This window comes from Pteropus medius, unplaced genomic scaffold (assembly GCF_902729225.1).
Source record: "Pteropus medius unplaced genomic scaffold, Ma_sr-lr_union100, whole genome shotgun sequence".
NCBI lineage: Eukaryota > Metazoa > Chordata > Mammalia > Chiroptera > Pteropodidae > Pteropus > Pteropus medius.
In genome coordinates this window covers 15,937,628-15,959,258 of record NW_024340696.1, presented here as the reverse complement: position 1 = coordinate 15,959,258, position 21,631 = coordinate 15,937,628, and positions in this window count along the sequence as shown.

Sequence of the window (21,631 nt, the reverse complement as noted above, 5' to 3'; positions counted from 1 at the left end):
CTTTTTTGATCTTCAACAACTGAGGAACTTTCCTTCATTCCTGACTGTTCTTTATTTTATGAACTACCCATTATGCTTTTAATGGATGAACCTTCTGCCCACATTAAGCAGTTTTGTTCTCTGCATTTGTAACCAAGATTGATACAAATGTAGTAATATTGATATTGGTAATCCCAAATTAAAAACAAAATGAAAATAATGATACGAAGAGAAATTAAGAAACGTTCCCATGGACATGAGCCTGACAGATGAAAGATATAGGTGCTTTCTCTTCTTCCTTCTAATTCGAGCCTATATTTTCAACAACAACAAAAAAACATCTCATAGGTTAGTAGATTTTATAGAGCAGAAGGAAACTTAAGGATCATATTTTCTAAACAGCCCATTTTCAGGGAAGGGTGTTCTGCCTTAGACAGGGCAACAATAGCAAAACCAATCCTAGAAAATATAAACCTCCTTTTCCCTAGCTGTGTCCTCTTTCAGATACAAAACTGGTTTCTTGAATCTGAGAGTAAGAATCTTAATAGAATGAAAGGTTGATATGAAATAATACATTTTTACTGACTGTATAAAACAGTGCTGCTCCAGGAGTAATGAGATGAACGCTGAGATTATAGAGACGATCTGGAGAGTTTGGACTTCAGCATGTACGTTGTGGTGATTCATGAGGGAACAAGAAAATGATCTCTTAATAATGTTATTCCACTTTACATTTTATATGGTACGTTACAGCTTATTAATAGTAGTACTAGGAGGAGCAAAAACTCTGCTTCATTGCCACCATTTTCCTTTTCTGACTCTACAGTTCCAGCTGGTGAGCCTCTCTTCTGATCTGTTACTTTGTTGTGCCCCTAGGAGAACCTACTGAAATGTGTTCTTCCAATTACTGCAGGGTCAACTGTGAGCTTCTTGAAGTTTTCCCTAGCTCCATTCCCTTTGTTCTAGACCCCACTGATGATCTCCAAACTAATATTTTACAGCCACATGATAGGCATGTGTTAACTATATGTTCAATGAAAAGATGTCAGAAGACAGATGGAACCGAAGGAGTATATTTTCACTCAGCATAAATCAGATGTGCAATAAAAGGAAGACCCCCTTCTGTTCTCTTGCTGACTTCTTCTATCTCCTCTGATAATGTAAAGAACTTACAACTGTCTATAATTCTGTCTCTGGTTTTAAATAGAAGAAGTGCTTTGTTCATATACTTAGTTTTTTAGGATTTCTTTTCTTTTCCCTCCTCTTTTTCTTTTCTCCAAGTGGCAGATCCATACAAGCAGAAAACTCAGTCACTCTCAAGAGGCCACCTTCATCTGTTCTCTCCATGTATCTTGGGCTTCTTTCTGCATTAAAGATGGGTTTTGAGAGATACATGATCCAGAGAAGATGCATTCCAACAGGTGTCTTCTGATCTACCCTTTCAAAAGTTACATGCTGTCACTTTCATCACATCTTTTCGATTACAAGGAGAAAGAATTAGACTTCACCTCTTTATGGAGGCACATGGGGTATAAAGCTTAAAATTAAGGACCAGTGCTATGTGCTGTCTTGACATCTGAAAGACTATGAATTGCCTATCTGTGAGTATCCCTCCCTAGTCTGCTCTCACAGATAGAGTCTCCTAACCAAATAATCTCCTTTCCAAAGGGATCAGGCACAGTTTGTACTTATTTCTGAATAGTGTGTTTCAGTTCCATGATAGCTTACAAAATTATTTAAAGAAGCCAGTCACATCCTCCAGAAAAAAACCAGGGGTCATATTTTCTTCTTGGTACTACAAAGTCTGAATTGCAGCCCCTAGTTTTTCACTCTGTTCCCAAGTGTGACTCTCACATGGCAGTAGCTGGCATATGGTATGCTCCTTTCCCAGGCTGTGAATGTACATGACAAATAAGTTGCTATTGATCTCATCTATCTAGTGTTGGATGTTATTTGTTCAGGCATCTTCATAACCCTGGGGTGAGAATTCATCCTAGCAAATGGGGTAAATAGGAGTCAGTTAAAACAGCATGGCAAAATCACAAAGTGTGGTCATCTTTGGAAAATATAATCTCTACAAAAATCATGTCTTTTCCCCTTTCTCTATGGGATAGAACTTTCAAATATGTTTCAATGAATTTAGAGGCCGCCAAGGAAATATTGTGATTGAGAATCAACTATTACCATTAAACTACTTGAGGAAAATAATCTCTGTCCCAAAGCATCGTTCTGGCACTATAGAACCCGTGTGGAAAAATGCTGACGTGTGTGGAAGATTTATTTATTTTTAGGTCACGTATGCCATTCTACTCATGAGGAATTTTGTCAATTCAGATGAAACTACACCTAGATAATTCAGGAGTTAATATATTCCAGGTACTATCCTGACATAAACCAGAAGTTGTTTTTTAGTGGTGACTTTTTACTTGGCCGAGTCTGCTTTAATTATAGATTTTGGAGTCTTTTCTTCTGAAGCATCTTAACTGCTTCAGTTGTATTATGTATGGGAATTATCAAATTTGGGCACATATAGGTATCACTTCTGTTGAAAAAACCATGAAGTCTTACAGGGAGCTATATGGTAAAGACAGGATCATACTGAAGTGTTAATATGACAACATGTGTTCATGCAATTATAGTCATCAAGTTAGAATTCTCTAGAGAAATAGCACCAGTAGGCTATATGCAGAGAGATTTATTGTAAGGAATTGACTCATGCAATTATAGAGAAGTCCCACAGTCTGACATCTGTAAGCTGGACACCCAGGATAGCTAGTGCTGTACTTCTGTCTGAGTCTGAAGATCTGAGAACCAGAAATGTCAAGGGTAGGAGAAGATGGATGTCCTAGCTCAAGCAATCAGGCAGGAAGGAACAAATTTTTCCTTTCTCTATCTTTGTGTTATTCAAGTCCTCAATTCGTTGGATGATGTCCAACCACATCAGGGAGGACAATTTAGTTTACTGAGCCCACCACTTCAAATCCTAATCTTATCCAGAAACACCCTCACAGACACATCCAGAAATAATGTTTAATCTGGGTAGTCCATGGCCAGTCAAGTTGACACATAGAAAAACAATCATAGCCATTGATAAGCAATGCTGTGACATTTTGATTTTGGTGATAGTGATAACATCTGGCTGTCTCTCAATCCTGACTCCCTTTTGTGTGGTCCCCTCCACTCTCTAGGTCTGCTCTCATTGTCCTGGGTATCCAGGATCAGCCACTTTATAGTCCAGTCTCCTGCTCTTCTCAGCCTGGTGGAACCTCATTTAGTTTCCTTTGAACATAACTCATTCATTATATTCTTTTACAATCCATTTTTAAGGTTTCTGCTCTCTCTATATATCTTGCTATCTATATTTTGCTTCTTGTAGGAATTTCCTTTTTGTTTTTCAATAGACTTCTTTTCTGAAAAAATCTTGTCTCATGTAAATCAAATCCTTTGATTTCAAAGCTATTGTTTCTGATTTGAAAGCCTATATTAAAAATCAAAAGCTGAATGTATTTCCCTTTGCATTACTGACATAATAATCTAATTCTCCTTGAGTTTTATTATAGTCTCTAGAACATAAGTAAATACTTAATGCATTTGCTATTACAAACTATTATTATTATTATTACTGATGAATGATCTGTCAAGTATTTAAAGATAGAGGCAAAGTATAAACTCAGATTTATAGGTTCCAAGGCTAGCAATCATTTAACAGGAAAAGATTGTTTTAAAATAGTCTGCTACATGCTACATGGCATGCTACATGGACTAAAGGAAAGAGAGAATGGAAAACATCTCCATATAGAACCTGACATATGAGCGTCACATGAGAAATACTTAGTAAATGTGGAATAAATAAATGAATTTGCGCTAATAGAAGAGAAATACTAAAAATAATATTTAGTGAGTATTAATATTTTAGGCTAGTATAAGAGAAAAGCAAATTTCAGTTTTAGATTATCACAGATATACACACTAACACACACACATACACACAAACACACAAACACAAGAAAAATGGCTTCATTATAGTCACATCAGCTCTTACTCTCATAAACATGTAAATAAAAACAGAAAGGATTTGAAAAACTAAGGAAAGGTAGAAGAGGGAAAAAGAAAGATGAGAGGAAGGAATAAAAACAAAGAAATAGGAAAAGTAATGAAATTTAATAATTCCTTAGGAAAGTCTCACAACCAAAATTTCCCTTCCAAATATTAGAACTTTCAATATTGTATTGATTTTCTATTTATATGAGTGTCTCTTAGACTATAAGCTCCTTAAAGACAGGCAGTAGCTTTGCTATGTTGACCTTTGTTACTTCCTAATGTGATGCATGGATTATGTACTTAATAAATTGAAAGAGAATAAATAAAAGAATATAGAAATAATTGATTAATAAATGAAAGCATGAAAATAAGTGAGAGATTAGGAAATATAAAGAATCAATTTTCTAAAAAGAAACCATTACCAAACTGAGACAGCCATATGAGTAGGGCCAGGGGCCTCTTAGATATGATCCGAATCCCGTCTGCAGAGTTCTCCAGCTCAAAAAAACAGTATTTCACTGCCTATCAAAAAGCTTGAAGTATCCTATTAGAATTCATTGCTTTGGCCTCAAAGGCTCTTCTGCCTTTAAGAGTTGTCTGTTAAATTACAGGTATCTCTGGGATATATAAAATGTGAAGTTATTATCATCTGGAGCCCCAGGGAGGATTAGTTCATGGCTGGTTGTTTGGAAGGTGTGTGCCTAGGAAGAAAGAAGGAAAAAGGAAGGGAACTAGATTTGCTGAAAGTTTAATACGTTGGATGTTTTACATATACTATATCCATTAATTCACAAAACAAACAAACAAACAAAAACACATTGCATTGGGGCTATTACTACATCCATTTCTACAGAGAGGAATTCAGTTTATAGAGATTAAATCACTTGCCAGTAAGGAGCGGAGTTATAATTTGAACAGAGATTTGGCAGGCTTCTTCATTTCTCTGGCCCACTGCCAAAGGCCAGGAGGAGATTTCAGGTCCTGAAAAACAATACTTTTATTCAGTGCTGGAAATATTTTGACATTTCCAGGCTTCTTTTTTTGGAAGGAAACTAATCATTTGTATTTCATTTTCTAGGGCTGCTATTTAACAAAGAACCACAAACTGGGTAGCTTACAACAACGTAAATGTATTGGTTCAAATTCTAGAAGTTCGAAGTCCAAAATCTAGGCCACGCAACCTCTGAAGACTCTAAGGAAGGATTCTTCCTTGCATCTTCTAGCTCTTAAAAGCCACAGGGGTTTCTTGGTTTGTGGTAGCATACCTCCGATCTCTGTCTCTATCTTCACATGGTCATCATTTCTCTGTGTTTCTCTTTGTCTTCACATGTGTTCTCTTTCCTGCATCTCTGTTTTTCCTTCTAACAGAGAAATCAGTCATACTAGATTAGAACTCACCCTATCCAGTCTGACCTCAGTTTATCCAGATCACATCTGCAAAGAACCTATTTCCAAATGAGGCCACATTCAGAGGCATGGAGGTTAGAATTTCAACATGACTTTTAGGGTTGATGAGATTCAGTGCAAACCACACCAAAATGTGCCACTTTGGGCCTATTGATTATTTCAAATTAAAGCTACTTAAGAAACAACCAGTAAAAAAAAAAAAAAAAAGGATACTCTGATCTTCCTTTGTCCCCCTGAAAGCGGGAAATAAATCTTCCATGTGAAATGTACTCTCCCTATACTGATAGGTAAGGAGATATCCTTATTGCCAGAAATAGGGAGTTCAAGGCCAGGAAGGCTGTATTAACAAACATTATTACTTCTTCACTAATTTTCTATCCAAAGCCCAAACTTTGTTGTCTTGTCAATTATTCACAAATTTATTGTTTCTTCTTTTAGTTGAAGAAAACAACCTGTTTTGATCACTTTTTGAGTTTCATATTTCTACAAGCTCTGAAACATACAAAATTAAACTTCTTTTTCCCTCCTGTTAATCTATCTTACATCGATTTAATTATTAGGCTGAGAAACTAGACGGGAAAAAGAGATAAATTTTTCTCCCCTGCAGGGTGCACAGTTGAACCCACAACACCATTTATTTCACTTGATTTCTTCTGTGATTAAAAAAAAAAAATCTCCTTTCACCAAGTTTCAGTAGAAGGCAGGGAAAGGAGGAAACCAAGTAGAAGGAAGGGTTAAAGTTTGTTTCTTTAAAGAATGTGATTTTATTGTCATGCTGGAAGCCAGAGTCACCTGCATTTATGTTTACTGTAGGCAAAGAGCTCCAGAGAGATTAGTGCCTCTGAAAATCCTGACTGTGTTTATTCTATGAATAAAATGTTGAGCAAAGCCTTCCCTGCCATTTTTCCCAGCAAAACAAGTCAATACATTGTCATTTTGGAAATGAGAATGCTTCAAATGAAATTACCTCTGCATCGAATTTGGGTTGCAATTGGAGATGATTTATTCCTTCAAATGACCAACGTATTTGCAAGACCCTCTAGAGTCACTGCTTTTCTATTGCACATTTGCTGTGTTTTTAGTTATGGTAAGCAAAGACTTTCATGATCAGACCTAGACCAAAGACACTTTCAGTTCTGCATTCAAAACATAGTCTTAAGGAGGCCTAAGGCTCCGTGAAATTTTAAAATTTGCTTAGATTCTTTGTTTTCTTCGTTTGTTTGTTTGTTTTTCTTTTTCTTTTTTTGTTTGCATTAGTGGTGCATAGGTTTTAGTCTCTGACTCTGAATCCTGGCTTTATTCTTTCACAATCACATCATTTACACTCAGTACCTTTGGGCTGTAAATACGAGGGGATAAGTAATACAGGATTATTTGCTATGTGGTCCTTAATAAATAGTGACAGCATACAATGGAACAGATTCTGGGGGACTCTCCTGGAGGTCCAGCACATTTCTCCACCCTGCCACACCTTTCCCTGCACAGGTTTGATTTCCAAGCTGACATTTGTAAAGATGGTGGAAGCTCTGTCTCCTGATCAAAATGCACTATTGGTATTTCCATATAGTCTTTCTTGCTTTACTTTCTCTTTGACAGAGGATTTCTGTGAGAAAATGACACTTACTTCCAGAGAAATGTCAGCAAAATAGGCAATTAATGTGAGTTGTCAGCACATCTTGGGGTCAGAAGATTCGAGTGAGTTCTTCAAGCATTATTAGAATTCTATCTCTAACATTGCTCATGACAGAGGGCAAATGAGCTCTTCAAAAGGGACAGTAATGAGAGGAATTCAGAAATAATCCTTGCACCAACACACACACACACCCACACACACACACCCACACACACAAAAATTATCATTCTCTGGTATTTACTTTGAGTTAATACATACTTTCTTATTATCTTTTAATTGCAATGCTCCATGCACAAGGTACAAGGCAGCTCTCAGGCCTTCACAAAGCTCACAATGCAACACATGGACTATGACATATATATAAATGGCTCTAAAAAGATAGAGTACAAACCAAGATAGCCTTAACGTTTCCCTCAGGTGGACTAAACTTTAGATGGATTTCTTTGGGCATCTATGCCCTGACCTCCCTCTCACCCTTACAGAATCCAGATGACCTAAACACAGAGATCTCTCCCTCTTTTTTCTTAGAACATTTACTTTAGGAAATTTATGATTGACGGTTATTTTTCTACCCCTTTGAGATATAACTCTTTTTAAAAGTCTCTCACCAATTTTATAATCCATGACTGTTTCAAGGACTTGAGAGTCATCCCTTTGAAATATAATTATCCAGGAAGATAATGCCCCATCATCCAATCTCTGTGGGAGGATAGGAGCCTAACTTCCCTGCTTGAAGTTGCAAAATCCCTCCTGTCATGAAGATAAAAGTTGACTTTTTCTCTGGGTAAGGCCAACACAGACGGCCTACGATCTGCCCCTTTACTCTAGTTCTTAAAAAGCTCTCTTATCCTTTGTTTCAGTGGAGTAGTGTTCAGATTGTATACTGGTTTCTTTCTCCTATTGCAATAGACTTTAATTATGTTTTCCTCTCTGTTTAACTTTATCCACTGACATTTTTGCTTTGATAGGACTAAGGTACATACCCTGGAAAGTTCAGTGTCAGAAGAATGTACTTTTTATTGGGGGAAGTAATAAAAAGTTCCAGAACATTAAAGGAACTCAAGCCAAATCTTTGTATTTTAATAAGTGGTGTTTTCAGAAGGAAAAGTAGGTAAATAAGAAGAAGCAAAACAAACAATCATAAAAAAGTATTCCTCAATTAGTTAAACATTAATTCAACACACAATTTTTACCAAATGAAAAAAATGTGTTAAAGCTCGGTTTTGAGTTTCTAGCCATTCACAGTGGGTGCAGGCTGTGGCTACCGAGTTCCATTGTTGCAAGGCTTCTGGGCTCTCCTGGTCTCCTCTCGACTCCTCTCTACCTCAGACTGACCATCACTTTTCGTTCCTTTGCTCCTTGATCTTTCTTCTACCCCTCCACCATCTTCAACTCTCTACAGCTAGTTTCTTCCTCTGCACCTTTCAGTTCCTCCCTTACCTCCTGGTCATGCCATGTGTCCCACAAGTAAAGGGAGCTGGATCAGAGAGGGGAAGATGAACTCATAATTGAGTCTCAGTCACTGCTCCTCAAAGAGGGTAGAATATACTGAGCAGGGATAAAGCACAAGGCTGACACTGAGTATGGGGGAAAAAAGGACAATGTTCAGTAAAGAGAAAAAAGAAGGTACTTCTAAATTAGGAAAATTCAAACTGACTTGTAAAAAAGGACTATTTCAAAGGTATCAACAGAGTTTAGGGAAACCACAAAGAATAGTGTGGTATCCTAGGATGAGTGCCCCAAGAGTAGAGTATCACGCTTAGTCTTGAAAGTTTAAAAGGAGAAAGAAGTTTCTGGAATCTGCAGATGCTAGAATTGTGTGAAGAGAGACATCTGACAGGAGCTATGACTTTTGGTATGTGTGTAGTGCCAGCCATAGCTTCCATGTAGTAATAAATATTCTAACCTCTTTTACTTTCTTTCACACTCTTGCTAGTGTTTCCCACCGACATAACTCTTATGAAAACCAGAGGTCAAGAGAGCCCATTGATAGCATCTAGACATTCTCAGAGTAGAGAGGAGAATAAAGAAGGGGAAACTTGATTATAAAGGACAAATGAGAGATGTTTGGCATAGATGAAAAGTAAGAAAAGAGAGGCAGAGAGAAGAAAGACCAAGGGGTTGAAAACCCATATAGTGCAGGGAACATCAAGGAGCTAAGAAAGAGGGGATAAAGGACAAAGAGAAGGGAAACTGAAGCATAGAACTAAGAGAAACAGAAGGGCACAGGTTCTCAACATGGGATTCTAACTCTGCAGCCCTCCTAGAATCTGTCAAACCATTAAAAAAAAACTCACATAAACATGGTAAATAGAAACAAAGGAAAAAGAAGTCTTTAGGAAGTCAATATCTTTGGTGACTTTGGAGTATTGTCATTGACAATTGACCTTTTAGCAAATATAAAATGTTTTCAATAAACTGATTTCCCTCACCTTGGATTACTACCAAGCAAAGTTTTATAATTAGAGAAGTTAGGGGAACAGCAGGTTTGGTTTGGCTGAATATTTAGTAGCTGATAAGAAGTGTTGGTGTGTTATATAAAGAGAGACAGGGGCCCATGTCAATCAAGAGGCTATTAGCTTCTGAGTACTTGATCCACCCATAACCTTACTGCATGATCACAGATGATTGGGCCAAAGATAAGCGTGCCAGTTAAGCAAAACAATTTTATTAATAATGATATCTAATATGCACTGTGTGTACTGGGTGCCAGGAACTAGGCTAAGTGCTTTACATAGATTTATTTTTCATGTATTCCTCATAATAACTTATGCTAATTAGTCAGTTGGCCTCCCCCACCCAAGTTCATCCTCCAACCTGTCCTGTTACCCAGGTGAATGACTTCTACAGATTTCATTCCTTATACTGACTCTGATTAAGTTTGCATTGGTAGAAGATAGAAAAATTGAGAGGAGAAGAATTCGGAGATGTAGGCACACCTTTGTGGACTCTGCTCCCTGCAAGCCTCACCATCTTTCTGGCAGTGATTGGGCTCTGTAAGTTCTTACGGTATGGTCATTCTTCTGAACCTCCAAACTCTCAGTACGATTCTAGTAATGACATCCCCTTAAGGCCAGAAGAGGAAATGGAACTGTAAAATAAAGTCCTGTCATTGTTTCTAGTTGCTGGGTGCTTCACCATTCTCTGCTGATTCCCTTAACCTGCCCACCCTTTCTGTAGGTAGTCACTTTAATAACCTTTCATTGTAGTGTACAATTTTACCTACTGCCAAGACCTTGAACTATACATGACCAGTAATGAAGAAAAATACAGACCTTGTTTTACATGTGAGAAAACCAATAGTTAAAAGTATAAAGTGTTTTCGTTTTCCAAGACTAGACAGCCAATAAGTGATAAGGCTAAAATATAATGATAAGAAAGTGTATCAGCTTGCAGAATCTTCTATAATAATCATTATCTTACCCATCTTCTCAACAACAAGTTTTTGAAGTATGGCATTCCCCACTTTTCCACCTGACTTTTAACTATTTAAATCTGTACTATACAATATGGTAGCCACCAGCCACATGTGGCTATTAAGACCTTAGTAAGTTGTTAGTTCTACATGCTAAATGATAATACTTTAGATATAATTTAGATATAATATCATATCTGTTTATTTTCTCTTTTAAAGAAATAAGGCTACTAAAATTTTTTAAATCATTTATGGGACTTGGATTATATTTCTATTAGAAAGCATTAAAAAGATCACTTATTGGCTTTTGCATTGGCTTGGCCTGGTGCTTTCTCTCCAATGTGAATAGTCCAAAATAGGCAGAAATTCGATCAGCTAGCTCCTGCCTCAGAGAGTTTTGTGTGCATGACATACAAAGCATAGCAGAATTAAGTAGCAGAGGTTAAAGTCAAAAGATACACAGAGAGAAGACAATAAGCAAATGTGAGTATAATTATGATTTACTAGATGCGTGAGCCATCTAAGTTTTTATGAATGATACTTGATGCAAGTATCATGCATCAAGCATCAATCATGCAATAGAGAGAGTAAAGAAAACTTAATTGGTAGAATATTATTATTGAAAACAGATACAGAGATGAATTGCTTACCATAATGAAGAAATGGTACTGGAATGGAATGATGGAGAACTTTTTGTTGCCAAGTAGGAGAAAAGATAATAACTTGTTAATAGAATCAACTACATTTTTTTATGAACCATATTTTGATTCTCAGTAAAATCCGGCCTTTTAGGAAATTAACACTGTTTTCTATAATGTTTTACTTCACATATATCCTCACTATCAAGCCTCAATGATTAACGGGCCCTCATTATCTGTCCTTCTGTCCTGGGAAAGCCTAGATAACAGAATCATGATGGAGAACCTTGTCTGGAATCATCTATGATAGAGGCGGGTACAAGTTTGTGGCTCCCCAAGACTGCCCTCACTTCTGACACCAATTTCTAGTTCAGAGCTTCCCAATGCCACACTTGGGTTTGATAATTCGTTAAATGGACTCACAGAACTCACTGAAAGCTGTTATTCTCACAGTTACAGTTTACTGCAGTGAAAAGATACAGATTAAAATCAGACAAAGAAAGAAGGACGTAGGGCAGGGGCCTAGAGAGTTCCAAACATGGAGTTTCCAATTTTCCCCTCCCAGTAGAATTGCACAGTGTTTACTTTTCCCAGCAATGATGTGAATGATGTGAAATATGCATGGAATATTGCTCATCACAGAAGTTCACCCAAGCCTTGGTGTTGAGTGTTTACTGGGGCTGGGTCACATAAACATTGCTGAGTACACAGGACTGACCTTAGCCTTCAGCTGTTGAACTGAAAACATGGTCCAACCTCCCCCTAACCCAACCATAAATCAATATATTGTTAGCATCTGATATAGCTCAAGGTGCCCAGATAAACGAAGACCCAGGCAAGATACACCAAGGGCATAGAGATTACCTCTCAGGAGTTAAGACAAAGAGCCAAACATTTCTTTGGAAAGAGTTAGTCCTTTACTGAACAAAGAACACTGAGTACAGTAATGACTACGATGGAGAGCCTTGAGTGCATTGACACTTCTCGGTACTTACTGGAGAAAGTAGTGGGGACTATTAAATGGCTTTTTTTCTCAGTGCCAATATTGACATGGGAAGAAAAAAATGCATTTAATCTGTTGTGTTTTTTCCCATGTATTTTATTTTCCCTTCTATGTTATCCCTCTGTTAATTGCCCCCTTCTTATGCCTATTTTCCTTTTGTTAATAAGCATCTCTTCGGTAACCTTGAACTCTTTGTGGTAGCCCAGTGATCTATGAGGAATAGAGGCCAATCTTTGTCTTCCTTGCAGAATCTTAGAAAATACTTTTATCTTATGCTTTTGGCAAATATTATAAAGAGAGGAAATACAGCCTTTCAAATGTGGTTTAAAGACATAAATTTTCCATGTATATTGGCCAATTCTTTTTCTAATGATGGTCATTTCTCTCCCTTAAAGATTCATATCTGAAGAGATGAAAAAATCCTTCTTTCCATTTTCATAATATTTTATCAAGGAATCACCCAATATATGAAGCTTTGCTATAAAACAGTCAATTAGCATAAAATAATCTTTTAATCTTTTGAGTTTTAAACCCCAGGTATTTTGCTTTGAATCGCAGATATTTCCCTGCCCCAAATTTCAGAGGCAAATTTCAGGGAAGATAAGTACCAAAGGAGTTTTCTATATTCTCAAAGAAAAAAAGAAAAAATGATTAGCTCTATCTTACCACCCATGAAGCCTATGAGATATTCTAAGATACAAGGTAATATAGAATATCACCGGGGATGTTAGATAATAAAAAAGGGAAAGATGCAAAAACAAAAGAGTCTAGAATAATGGGAGCTCTACAATGAGGGAGACTAAAGTGAACACCGTACTGCTAAGCCTGTTCCATTGGAGGATTCCCTTTTTGAGGTCTTCTCTCTACTTTATTCTTCCTTCCCCTTGAACTTATAAACATTATGCAATGCAGTGATTATTAATAATGCTTATTAGCCATTTTTCTCTTGACACTTTCCAGACACTGGATGTATTATTTCTTGGACTCCCTTGTTTCAATGGGGAAATGACGGTTCCAATGAGTAATGAGCAAAAGTAATATGTATTACTTCCAGTAGGAGAATTCAATTTCTTGTGCAAAGACCCTCTAGAGCTTTCTCTTTTCTTCTTACAGAAACTTTTGATTTCCGGACAGTAATTTCTCTATCAACACAGAATACAATGACAATGAGCAGAGAGCGTGTCCAACCAATCAGTGACTGACAAGTGGTATAAGTGAAAGGTACATCATTATTGTTTTAAACCAATGATATTTGGTGTTTTTACTGCAGAATAACCTACCCATCAATACAAGCCACCCATAAGAAATAATAAACAAAGTGAACCTAATGATCATTATAAATAAAATTTATTCCTTTTCCTAAACTTTAACCCTGAGAATAGTAATATGAAATTGGACTCTGTTTGCAGTTAGACCTCTGGAAATAGTTATTCGAATTGTGTTGATTGGATTTTCTAATGAAGAAATGGAAATTCTACCTCATTCAAATAGACCCAAAAAGTGACCATAGCTCTAAAATTACATCATTCTGTACATTGTTAAGGACTATTGAAAGGTGTAGAGATATGATCAATATATCTATCTGAAGTATTTTAAGAATCCAGGAAAGAGGGGTATTTAAGGTGAACGAAAGTGGTATTGGGTTTTTATATTTATTTCAGAATGGGTATAAATGAGTTCCTAGCATTGCCCATCTTCCATTAGCACTGCTCCTGAATGCTTTGGATCTTATTTTACACATTTTTTTTTCCTCATTAATTTCCTTGGAGCATAATTGTTCAATATATTTTAAACTAATCTGGTATTTGACTGATTTATTTTTAAGATATTTCTTTAATTACAGTTGATATACAATATTATATTAGTTTCAGGTGTAAAACAGAGTAATTAGACGTTTACATACCTTACAAAGTGATCATCCCAATGAGTTTAATACCTATCCGAGACCACAATATTATTGACTATATTCTTTATGCTATACACTACATCCCCATGACTATTTTGTAACTACCATTTGTACCTCTTAATCCCCTCCCCTCTTTGCAATACCTGCATTCCCCTTCCCGCAACCAGCAACCATCAAAATGCTCTGTTTCTATGAGATTGTTTCTGTTTTGTTTGTTCACTTATTCTGGTCTCTAGATTCTACATATAAGTGAAATCATATGACATTTGTCTTTTTTAGTCTGACTTATTTCACTCAGCACAATATCTTCTAGTTCTGCTCAAACTGTTGCAAATGGCAAGATTTCATTCTTTTTTTTTTTATGGCTGACTAATATTCCATTATATATGTAACACCTCTTCTTTATTTGTCCATCGATGGACCCCCAGGATGCCTCCAAATCTTGGCTACTGTAAATAATGCTTCAGTGAACATATGGATTCACATGTCCTTTTGAAGTAATGTTATCAGTTTCTTCGAGTAAATATCCAAAAGTGAAATTAATGTGTCTTTCTTTGTCTCTTGTTTAGCCTTTATTTCAAAGTCTATTTTGTCTAATATAAATACTGCTACTCAGCTTTTTTGTGTGTTTCTATTGTCATGAAACATTTTTTCCTCCCTTTACTTTTAGTCTGTGTCTTTTGATGTAAGTCTCTTGCAGGTAGCATGTGTAAATATTTTTTATTCATTCAGCTACCCTACGTCTTTTGATTGGAGCATCTACATTTAAAGTAATAGTTGATAGATATGTAGTTATTGCCATTTTATTATATTTTTTTAATCTTTTTTCTCTTTTTCTTCTTAAAGAAATCCTTTAACATTTCTTGTAATACTGGTTTAGTTGTGATGAACTCCTTTAGCTTTTTCTTGTCTGAGAAACTCTTTATATGTCCTTAGATTCTAAATGATAGCCTTAATGGGTAGAGTAATCTTGGTTGTAGGTCCTTGCTTTTCATCGTTTTTGATATATTTTGTCAACCCTTCTGGCCTGCAAATTTTCTGTTGAGAAATTAGCTGACAGTCTTATGGGAGCTCCTTTGTAATGGATTGTTTTTCTCTTGCCGCTTTTAGAATTTTTTCTTTGTTTTTAATCTTTGACGTTTCAATTATGATGTATCTTGGTGTGGGCCTCTTTGGGTTCATCTTCTTTAAGACTCTCTATGCTTCTTGTGCTTGTCTATCTTTTTTGCCAGGTTAAGAAAGTTTTTCATCATTATTTTTTAAAATAGGTTTTCAATCCCTTGCTAGTACGTTTGATGTTGTCCCAGAAGCCCCTTAAACAATCCTCATATTTTTGGATTATTTTTTCTTGTTGCTGTTCTGATTGGGTGTTTTCTGCTACCAAATTTTTCAAATCACTGATTTAATTCTCTGCTTTATCTATTCTATTGTCGATTCCTTCTAATGCATTCTTCACTTCGGTTATTGTATTCTTTGCTTCTGAGTGGTTCTTTTTAATGTTTTCTATCTCTATTTTTATTCCTCCTTCTCTTTGTTGAAGTTCTCACTGAGATCATTGAGCGTCCTTATAACCAGTGTTTTAAACTTTGCATCTGGTAGATTGTTTGTCTTCATTCTGTTTAGTTTTTTTTTTTTTTTTTTTTGGAGCTTTGGTCTATTCTTTCTTTTGGGACATATTTCTTTGTCTTCTTATTTTAGTTGCCTCCCTGTGTTTGTTTCTATGTATTAGGTAGAGATGCTATGTCTCCTAATCTTAGTAGTTTTATGTAGTAGGTATCCTGTGGGGCCCAGTGGCACTGTCTCCCTGGTCACCTGCTCCAGGCGTGTCCTTTGTTTGGGTTGTATGTACCCTTCTGTTGTAATTGAGGTTTGATGACTGTTTGCATGTCAATGGGAGGGATCTACTCTCAGGCCAATTTGTTAAGTACTGGCTGTGACTATGGTGGAGGAGCTGTTGTGTAGGAACTGACCCTACAGAGAAGGATTTGTTTTAGCAGGGCTCTTGTGCCTGCCCAATCTGCCCTTTGGGTGTGTCTTTTGTGGAGGTGGTTGGGTGGTGCTCTGGAGTTGTCTGAAGCTGGGCACCAGGGCTTTTGGTTCTGAGGCCTCTTGGAAGGTGCTCTGTTGCAGGCCAATTTCAGCTGCTGCCTGTGCCCTGCCCAGGGCTAATTGGTATAAGCTACTAAGTAATCTGTAGATGGTTGCCAATTGTGCTGTTCTTGGAGGTGCTGGGAGGGGCTAAGCTGTGAACTGAGGCCAGCTGTTATAAGTGCTGGGCTTTGGGCTGCTTAGCAAGAGATATGGGGCATGCCAAGGCCAAATGTTGCTTGTTTGGGGTTTGTGAACCTTTGAGAGATTTTAGGAACATCCACAACATGAGCCAAGACAGACTGTTTTATGGAAAATCCACTGGAAGAGACTTGGGTGGGCACCCAAATTGGGTAAGGTAAGGTTTCAGGGAATCACCAGGGCAGGGCGAAAAGTGTTTGCTAGGTTAATGGAGACCCAGATAGAGCAGCCACATACATCTGCATGCTGTGTGGTGGGGAGGCCTCAACAAAGGAAAATGGTTTCTGCTAGCACTTCTGTCTGGGAGAAAGCTGCCCCTCCAGTTCTTGCCTGAAGCTAGACAATTTAGTTCCTCCCTGTATGTCCTACATCTTTCATGCTGCTGCCCCAGCACTAGAGCTCAGAGCAAGAGAGTCCGTTAGCAAGTAAGTCCATATGTGGGCCCTCTAACAGGAATGTCTGGGACTCCAGCAGCTCTCCATCTCATTCAGCCACAATGTTCACTGGTTTTCACAGCCAGAAGTTAATGGAAACTTCTCTTCCTAGCTCTGGAGCCCTGGACTCCCTCCTTAGCGGGGAACTTCGCAGCCAAGATATCCCTCCTGGTTTTTAACAGCTGTACGTGGGTGTGAGACCAGACCACTCCACTCTCCACCTGTCCTACCAGTCTCCATATGGCTTCTTCTGTATATCTTTAGTTATAGGACTTCTGTTAAGTTAGATTTCTGGTGATTCTCAATGATGGTTCTCTACTTGTAATTTTGATGTGGTCGTGAGAGGAGACGAGCACAGCGTTTACCTACTCTGCCATCTAGACAGAACCTGACGTGTTTATAACTTTAACCTCCTTACAAGTAAGAAGTTGAAGTAGCAGAAAATCAATTTGGCAAGGAGCTAGTCTTTGATGGGGAGATCTTTCTCTAGAAAGACAGCCCTAAAAGCCAAGGCATAGTGAGGTAGACTAGAGGAATTGTGATAATATGACCAGTAAGAGTACACAGCTCTTAATTCAGATATGTTTAGAGCACTATTACAGCTTTGCGTAGGAAGGAGTATGTGTGTGAACAAAGTGAGATGTGGTTAGATGCAAGGGTATTTAAAATGAATTGATCAAGACAGAATTTATGAAGCTTTTGTGCTGTTTGATCTTAGATAATGGGAATTCCCTTTTAACCTATGTAGTCATCTAATAAAATATTTAAATAGCTCTACATAGTTTTGCTGTTAAATTTAGCAGGCATCTGTTACCACATTTATTCTATTTGTAGATGCCAAGGGGAAATCTACATATGCATTATTGCTGAAACAGGTCTCTTTTAAGGCTCCCACCATTTCAATATTGTGACCCAAATCAGGCATTTAATGAGTAATAATGACAAACTGTGGATATAGCAGGTGAGCTGTGAAACATGCGACATGATTAATGACAGGATTCCTGAGATTGGTGGAATAATGTCATCATTAAGAGACTGTCAAACGGCCCAGAGATCAGACCATATGTATATTATCATGTCTGTTTACAACACTATCTAGAAACCTATCTCGTAGAATTGAAGCAATTGTAATAAGTAAATGAGGGAGAAGACCATAGAATAGTAACTATGGTAAGCTTTCCCATCAGAGGCAGAGGTCCTGATCTCTGCACTGTCATTTTCTAATGTGAAGGCATACACAATTTCATTCATTTAATAGATATTTATTAAGCACCTACTATGAATGATTTTTTTTACTAGGCACTAGGAATACTTTATGGAACCAAACATACACATAAGCAAGAGGCATTGTTCCTGCTTTCACTAAGATTAATATGGGGAAACAACATCAATCAAAGAATCTACAAAGAAATAGACAGCCTCAACTGTGATACACGTTGCCAAGAACAGTATATTATTGGAGGAACTGACCTCATCAGACTCTTTTCTGTAAAATGGGATGCTACTGATACCTATCTCCCAGGATTATTATAAGATTAAAAGAGATATTATGTATTAACAGCTGACATAAAATAAGGGCAGCATACATTTTCCTTTTCTTTCTGTTTTCTTTATTCTTCTAGATGAAACTAAATGCAAGGCATTAATTTGCAGATGATTTTTCCCGCTTACTGCTGGATTCTGAAGTATTATGAATGGTCTTTATTAGAAAGAAATGCTAATGGTCATGCATATGGCACTCTTTGCTGGTCTTGGCAGGTGCACACTCCCCTCTCTCTCTATCCTCAAAGCTGTATTTTTTTTAGAAGGCTGCCATTTGGCAAACTCATTTTCCCACCCTCCCATACAACAGCATTTAGATCTTGCCTGAACATATGTAAAATAAAAAAAAAAAAACCTTCAAAGAAAACTGTCACAAATATATTTTACAAATACAGTATCCAAAACAAGACAGAAATTTTACAATTAAACTTAGTGTAAAAAGAGGAAAATTGCAACTGTGTGGAATATATAAGAAATGAAATTATGGAAGACAAACTAAAACTCAGTGGTAGAAACACAATTCTCATTTAGACCTCATATAGTTACCTCTGAGGTGAATGAATAATGAAACAAGCAAATGAAGAAGTTTAATAACTCACTTTTTAAGAATTCATGGATGTTTCTTGGGGAGAATAAAAAACTTGTAATTTTTAAAAAGAGATTTCCTTTACACTTTTAATTTCGGAATAGCAGAGGCCACATATCATATTGGTCTCATAGTCACAATATAAGAAGCTGGCTAAGATGTTGATGGGCGGGAGTAGTGTTTGGGAAAGATAATGCAGTTGAGTGTTCTTTGGTCTGTAAGAACTAAGGATTAAGTTATGCTCTTTGTTATTGACCCTTCATGTTTAGGTACTGTGCTGTCCATAATAGCTTATATTTTCAGTGGAGGCATGGCATGTAAGGGGACATGCACTAAGGAGATGGTTGGCTAGCGAGGAGGAAGTTACACTGATTTTCTATACATCACAAACCCTTCCTTTTCTATGGTGATTCCCAGGGTTATAGGAATCAAACCTGCAACCTAGATGTCATATACTTATATGGGAATGTCATATGTATGCATGACATCATATATACGCATGGTGATTACTGTGGATATAGGAACTGAACTTGCAACCCAGATGTCATCTATACCTATACCTTGCTCAGGCTAATTGAATTAAGCAGATTCTGAAGCCGGAGGGCTAAGGAAAAATATTTTAAACTTCCGGTCAAGTGAGGCACTTGCGAAATAAGTAAGCCTTAAGGGAATGTCTTCTGCTGGTGGGGGAAACATAGTAACTAACCTAAAAAAGCAATGTTCATTTTCTATATCAGTGTTCCCAAAGTGTGGTATGCCTTAGGGAAAAAATGTGAAACATAAAGCAGGAAAGAATGAGACTTTTTATAACAAGATGGTTTAAAATGCTTTAGCTCCTAAGGGAAAAACCTGGGAAGAAAACAGTATGAGACATTTAAGTTTTACTTACTCCCGTTTATATATTACTCTCTGTCCTTTGCACTAGGAAAGGATTCTCTAGGTTGAGAGAAAAATGAGATTCAGGGGCAAAATGAGACAGAATTGGGGGTAAATCCCAGAGGAAGGGACCCTGTGCCCACCCTGTGGGCCATGTCCCAAGGTGTGGTGAACCAACAGAAACAAATTTATAAGAATAAAAGCCGAGAAGGGATGCTTGTGCCCTGCAGGGGAGAGTGAAGGTAACTGCGAGAATAAAGGGGTGCATTGTCAGACAAGGATTCAATAACAGCAACAAAAGTAATTGGAAGCCTACGTTTCATTATCACCATCTGCTGCTTATTCTAAACAATGTCAATAATAAAATGCTTTTCCCAGATAAAAATATTTTCTTAGTTTAAGTTCTGAATGCTTGTTACAGTTAGTGTTCAGTTTTAGTAATATATGTGAGCTTATAATTAGTTCATACTTTTTTTTAAAGTGATTCTTTAATAAATATTGTATTCCATTCAGAAGTTATTTAGAGAACTCCTGGTTATTCAAGTAACCTCTGTAATGGGTTATGGTGGCCCCCCAAAAGATATACCCATATCTTAATTCCAAGAACATGTGTGAAATTTGAAAAATGGTCTTTGCAGGTGTAATTAAGGTTCTTGAGATGAGACCATCCTAGATTTTTGAAGAAAAGGTTCCCAAGTCCAGTGTCAAATACACTTAAAGAAGACACACATAAGAGAGACACATAGAAAAGAGGAGAGACCATAAGGAGACAGACACACAGATCAGAGTGATGTAGCCCTAAGCCTAGGAACACTGAGAACCTCCAGAAGCTGGAAGACACAGCAACAAAATCTCCTCAAAATCTGGGGGGATGTGGCCCTGCCCACAACTTGAATTTGGATTTCTGCCCTTCAGAACTATGACAGAATAATTTTCTATTGTTTTAAATCACCAAGTGATTTGATACAAGCAACTCTAGGAAACTAATAGTGTCCTTAAACCACATGCTTAACTGTAAGTGAATTCATTCCTAGAGTAACTTTGTGAAGGTTCAGTCATTCCAACTCCCTTCTGAATCAGTCAATGGCTCCATACAGTGCATTTAAGCAAATATTCAAAATAAACAATGATAGCACAGTGATTACAAAGATGAGAAAACAGAACTTGAATTATTTCACTTCAATCTGTGACTAATAAAATTTTTATTTGTGCTTAAAATTTAAAAGAGTTAAATAGAGCGTGAACTGTGAGATATATTTTTATTGGTTGAGTATACATTTTGGTACATGCATGAGATATTTTACTGAATTTAAATGATATCTTTAACAAAAATTTTTCATCTTCTTATTGTAATTATTATTAAATTACAATAGTGTTATCAAAGCAATAGGGCACTATTTATTTTTAAATTTCCTCCACAGAAACATTAATGTAATTAGAAAGTACAAATTCATTACTTATTTAATATTGTTATATTTTGATTTATTTTTTACTGGTATGATTATGCATACAAGATTTAATAGATAATTTTTTTACTATCTGCATTTGTTTTCTGACCATTATTATTATTATTCACATATAACATGAATATATTATTCATGAATATTACTGACAATAATTTTGACACATAAAGGAGGAATTTATGCACAAGATCTTTTGGCCACAAACATGCTAGACAGGTAGGCATGACACTGCTGACCCAGTGGTAGGTGAGACTCTGCAGGAGATACGGCAAGTGCTCTATTGGGTAGACAAGGTTATAGTGTCACAGAGGATCTTTTGTCCCAGCATGTTTGGAATCAGGAAAAAGACTTCGATGTGCCTCATTGGGGTAATAATATAACCTAAAAAAGTCACCAGATCTGTAGATGGCTCAATGGTG